This window comes from Colobus angolensis, unplaced genomic scaffold (assembly GCF_000951035.1).
Source record: "Colobus angolensis palliatus isolate OR3802 unplaced genomic scaffold, Cang.pa_1.0 Scaffold100, whole genome shotgun sequence".
Classification (NCBI taxonomy): Eukaryota; Metazoa; Chordata; class Mammalia; order Primates; family Cercopithecidae; genus Colobus; species Colobus angolensis.
Window position 1 is genome coordinate 9,716,619 of NW_012110920.1, and position 6,190 is coordinate 9,722,808.

General features: G+C 45.3%; 1 pseudogene; it reads left to right on the forward strand.

Annotated features, from left to right (window-relative positions):
- The first annotated feature begins 3,130 nt into the window (after positions 1-3,130).
- LOC105509517 lies at positions 3,131-4,382 on the forward strand (annotated as a pseudogene).
- Positions 4,383-6,190: the final 1,808 nt, after the last annotated feature.

The following is a 6,190-nucleotide window of genomic DNA, read 5'->3' on the forward strand; positions in this document are numbered from 1 at the left end:
TCACTGGTCGTTTGTGTTTTCAGTCTTTCTCAAAATAACTGTATTCTAGGGTTTGCTCTGACCATGCTGCTTAACAAACACCTCCGAAATCTCAGATGGCAATTGTATTTATTTCTCATTCAATAGCCTGCACATCGGATGTTGTGGTTCTGCTTCAGACTGTGGGTCTTCGTCCTGGAACTAGCGGACACTCAGGACAAGCTCTAGCAGACACTCAGGACAAGCTCTCCTCATAACCCGGAAAGCTCAGGAGATGAAGCCAAAACACACAAACCCATTTAAAGCTCCTGCTAGTGTTGCTCTCATATTCCATTGGCCAAAACAAGTCACGGGACAGCCTGACATCAAGGGGAGAGAAAATAGGGGAAGAGAGGATAAACACCTGCTGTGGATACACAGAATTGATACATGTGCAACCCAGGCCTACTGCTGCACAGGCACCAGGGGCTTCTGAGCATTCTAGGCTCCTTCCAGCCCTCCCAGCATCACGGGGGCGGGGTGGGGGGACCACTGCTTCCTCCCTGATCATGGCCTGAAATTCCAAGTGTTTGCCCCCGACCCCAACCCCGATGACACTACCAAGTAGGTGGCAACAGGAAAGTCTCTCTTCCTTTGACTGCCCCTCTCTATAGTCACCCCAGACCACACACCAGGCTGTACAGATGTCTCTGGCAGTCTTTCCTAAAGGGGTGAGGGGAAATGTTAAAGATGCGAGCTCTGCTGCCTTACATTTGTATGTCTCCCAAGGCTCCCCTTCTTCCAAACTTCCTTTGAGAATTTCTACCCAGTGGCTGTGTGCAGGTCCTTCCCACACATCCAGGAGCACCTGGCACTTCTGGAAGTTTGCTCAGGAAGGAAGTGCATTTCCTACAGTTCCCCAATAAACCTCTCCAGGGGCCTCATTGTCCAACTGCCAGGACCCACCCCCAATTCATTAACCATAAGGTTTAAGGAGGGGATTTGGCAAATCAGCCTCAGCCACATCCAAATGCCTGAAAGAAAACACCAGGAGAAGTTGTGGGGGGCAGGGTGGATGTTGGGGATATTGCCAGTATGTAAGTGGGTCTGGGGGAAGAACAGACCTGGAAGATTTTACCACTGACTATGTGACCTCTGGCAAACCAATTCCTTTTCTGGGCCTTTATTTGCTTTAGTGTTATTTTATTTGTTGAAAGAAGTGATTGCCCTTGATGGCATTTAAGGTTGCTTCTAGTTCTAACAGCCTGTGATCTAAGGAGGAAGGGGTGAGAAGGAAAAGACCAGCATATGGGTGCCCAGAGGGACACAGCATGGTAGGGGCTCAGTCACGTGGGGATAGCATGAGGCTGAAGTTCAAGTTCTTCAGTCCTTATCAGATTGTAGTCCTTATTACCAAGCTTAGCTTTACCTCTCAGTCACATTCAGGGCCATGGACTAAGGCCACAAAATTTGTGCACAACAGGGGCTACCTATTATGACGACTGCAGTATGTATGGCACCCCCCAGAGTTAGAGCAGTTCTGGCCTCATCACTCACCACTCTCTGCCTCAAACCTCAGTTCCAGCAACTCCAAACTACCCTCAGTTCTCAGCACACGTCATGGTGCCTTCCACAGTTCCCTTTCCCTGCTACACCACTATCCCTCGATCTCCCTCCCCCTGCCCCCACCTTCCCCTGGCTATTGCCTACTCATCCTTCAATGTTCAGCTGAGCCTCCTCCCCACCCAGGTTCGGAGCCCCTCTGCATCACTCCCACAATGCCTTATCACTGCACTCACTACACTGTATTGTACCTATCTGCTGTGAACCTCTAACTACTGTCCTACTAGACTCTGAGCTCCCTTGGGGACTGAGGGGAGAAATTGTGTCTTATCTATCTTATTTTATGCCCAATGTCTTTCACAATACCAGACAAATGATAAATGGGCAATGTTTGATGCAAGAACAAAGAAACAAACAAACTGGGAAGGAAAACTGAAAGGAATGTCACATGTAGATGGTACAGATCACCTTTGTTTCTCCCCCACACCCCAGCTGCCACACATGCTACATCTGTAGTTCAGTGAAATCATGTAATAAACACCAAGGGTGAACGATAACCTTTGAGCTAGGGAAAATAAATTGCCTGGGGAAGAAGCTTGTTGTCTAGTAGGCAAGAAAAGCCTTCCTTAGTGATGGTGGAGAAGAGAGCAAGGTTGGGGTGCAAGGTCGACTGGGGGCAGGATAGTCAGGAAAGAAGTCTTTTTTTTTTTTTTTTGAGGCGGAGTCTCGCTCTGTTGCCCAGGCTGGAGTGCAGTGGCCGGATCTCAGCTCACTGCAAGCTCCGCCTCCCGGATTCACGCCATTCTCCTGCCTCAGCCTCCCGAGAAGCTGGGACTACAGGCGCCCGCCACCTCGCCCGGCTAGTTTTTTTTTGTATTTTTAGTAGAGACGGGGTTTCACCGTGTTAGCCAGGATGGTCTCGATCTCCTGACCTCATGATCCGCCCGTCTCGGCCTCCCAAAGTGCTGGGATTACAGGCTTGAGCCACCGCGCCCGACAGGAAAGAAGTCTTGAGGAGAGCAGGACTTGAGGGGCCAGTGGTGAGGAGGCTGGGTTTGGTGGGCAAATGGAGACCAAGCTGTCACACACCTGTGGCTTCACCAAGACAAGAAAGAGCTTGTGGCCTGGCCAGAGATGGGGAAGAGGATTTCAGTCAGAAATCTGAGTATGAGGTGTATGAGAGCAGTGGAAGGGCTCTAGCTGAAGGGGACTGAGACGCAGAGGGACCCAGATGGCAGAAGCAGGTGGCGCCCCTCCACTCCCTTCTCCCACTCTCCCTGACTGTGCCCAAGGTGTCCAGAGCTGCCTCAAGCCCGGTGGTCTAAGTAGGAGACTTGGTGATACTCCCTCAGGGACTGGCTTCAGGAAGTTAAGTGGGCCTGATAATCTGGCAGAAATTTCTGTTTGCTTTGGAGAAGATGATTAAAATTGCCTAGTCACTGGATTTGAATATTCAAGAATGAGTTTAATTGAGAAGAGAATGTTTCTTTTTAGATGATGCAATAACTGCCATTGCTGGGTTTGTTTGCACCAAGGGGAAGAACTTAAATATCTGAAGTGTCTGAATTGTAGTGGTTGTTGGAGAGGACGTTTGACATGTCCTAAGATGATGGCTGGGGTGGGAGCCAGGGCTGTCATGAAGTGTAAGGATTGAACCTTACCCTGAAACTTCTGTCAAAGAGGTCACTTAGCACGCATTAAAACCCATGCATTCACCTCAACATAGCGTATGAATCTGCACTCTCCGGAGCCAGGAGCAGCCAGTTCAGGATTTTCACTGGCCTGGCACCCCGCTCGGGTCCCACTTCACTTCCCTTCACAGTCTGTCAGCCGAGAGACAGCACTGTGCGCCTGCACATGTTTGGGCTGTGTTCGCCTGTGTGGGTGCAGGTATGCACTTGCACATCGCTGGCTGTGCGTGGTCTTGCAGCATGCTTAGGCAAACCTCTTCCCAACCTGGGTCCGGGGCCTCAGACACGGTGAAACTGATGCTGTGCCAACACGTGTTTGATTCAGTTTAAATGGAGGTGGTGTGGACAAATAGAAGTTTTGCACCAATACAGTAGAACTTGCATAATCCAAGACCACCTGTTTCTTCTGTCTGCCTTCCCCATCCAAATCATCCCCAAATCATCCCTGAGAAGCCTCTGCTCCCATCAGTGTTGTCCCTGGGGGCCCCCATCAGAGAAGTGTGTGGGAGAAGCAGGTGCAGACGACAGTACTCCCTAGTCCAGCTGCCTCAGAAACTATTCCTGGGGTCGGCGGCGTGAGAGACCCACCCACCACTGCATGTCATGGGCGTCTGCCCCAGCACAGAGTTCACACCCAGTCCCCCGATGGACCCCCTTGTGCGGGGGTCTGGGCAATGCGTGGACTGGGCCACAGCCTGTGCCCCGAACGAGTGGACTGCATTCTGAGGCACCTGCTCTACTTCTGCCCAGGCCAGGTCCTGTGGATCCAAGCACTGGGCATGGCCACAGTGAACTTTCCTGAACAAGTAGTACTCTTCCAGCTGATGCATGCGTTGGTGTTTATTATGGTTGGGCCAGTGCTGGAAGTGGAGATGTCTATAAGATGATCATGAGGATAGGATGGAACCCATACTCTAAGAACACAAATAAGGCCATGGAAACGCATATCGTGGGTATCTTCAAACAGGACTTCCGCGGCGAGATCTTCAATGTGGCCATCCTTGGCTACCTCAGACCTGAAAGAACTTTCATTCTTTAGAGTCACTTTTTTCAGCAATGCAAGGTGACATTGAGGAAGCTAAGAAATGCCTACATTTACCAGAACATTTGAAACTTAAAGAAGACCATTTCTTCCAGGTTCCTAAAAGCAAAATAACGAATGGCCACTGATTAAAAAAAATCTTATTTATTCATTCACTGTATTCTAGTATTTCACTGCTTACAACTGTCCAGTCTCACCTCGGTTATAGTTGTAAAATCAAACATTTTCCTACAGCTGTGAACCAGTTTAAACAAAACAACGTAGTTACTGTATTGTGCTTCAACTGTTAAATTATTAACAGGTTTCGTTTATTTAAATACATAACAAGCTTTATTTAAAAATCAAGATTTTCAAAATGTGTTGACTAGAATGTACCACTAGAAGGGTATTAAGTGTCTTATAATGGAAATGAAATGTATGTAAGTATGCGTTAAAAGGCAAGTCACTAATCTGAGATGAGAATTATAGTTCTCATGGCAAAAACCCAGCATGTATGTACTTGTATAGCATATACTCCTAAACAGAGAAGACTTATAAAAGTAAATACATTAAATAGGAGTTTTATAGTTTATTATAAGCCTAAGGGGAAAACTCCAGACTTTGTATTTGTGATATATGATGCATTAATATATTATTATAAGCATGAAGACATTTGTGAAATTTTGTTTTTTGTCATTTTCTTTTTTTTTTCTTTCTTTCATTTATTTATTTATTGACACAGGGTCTTACCCTGTCACCCAGGTTGGAGTACAATGGTGATCAAGGTTTATTGCAGCCTTGACCTCCTGGGCTCAAGCAATTCTCTCACCTCAGCCTCCTGAGTAGTTGGGACTACAGGGTAAGCCATTATGCTCAGCTAAATTTTAAAATCTTTTTGTAGAGACAGGGTCTCCCTACGTTGTCCAGGCTGGTCTCAAACTCTTGGCTCAAGCAATCCTCCCACCTCAGCCTCTTAAAATGCTGGGATTACAGGCCTGAGGCACTGCACCTGGCTTTAGTCATTATCTCGGCAGTCACATCATTGCAACATTTTCATTTCTGTATAAAGCTGCCTCAGTTCTAAGTGGTCTGGACTCCCTCTGCAGATCTTTATTGTTGTTAAGACAGTAAGATAAACTTTTTTTAATCTATAGATCTCCTTTTTGTTGCATAACACTTCTTTCTTCTTCAGAGTAGATATTCTTGTAGATATCTGTAAGACTTTAACATTTTTCTTGACTTTGATTTTTTTCCTTTTTTAGGAAAAACAAAGACACAACAGACTTCATCCTTAGGTTTCCTCAAGATTTAAGTGAACACATTAAAAAAAAAAAAAAGATTTAAGTGAACACATAGCCATTCGTTTATATGCACCAGTTTCTTAAAACACACACACACACACACACAAAATGCTTGTTTTCCCTCTAGCCTAACTATCTAAGAGCCAATTAAACTATAAAATACTTAGAAAATTGTTTATTGTTAATGTAACTATATGTTCCAGGACAAATTTAAACTGGTGTAGTTGTATACACACAATGTAATTTAATGCTAGTCTAAGAATGCTTGTAGCCTGAGAGAAAGGCATAGGTTTTGTTAAACAATCTTCATACTGTAGATTTTTTTCCTCCTACTGACTGTGATTTTTGGCCACTTGAGTCTTTTTGTTGATATTGGCAGAAAGTTGAAATCTTTGGATATTTAGAAAATTAAGATTACAGATTGCGTTGGGCCCCTTCAAACAGTATATTGCATTATTGTTCACTTTAATAATAGATTTGGTGGTTGGTTTGGTGGAGGGATAGAAGTATATAGAAGGTAATTTTAAAAATAATTCACTATGGATCATTTTTTTCCTAATCTGCATAAATGAATTTGAACTGACTTTAATAAAAATATTTTGAAAGTACATAGAAAAACATCTGAAACAGTTGTTGGACAAAAGGGAAACATGGCC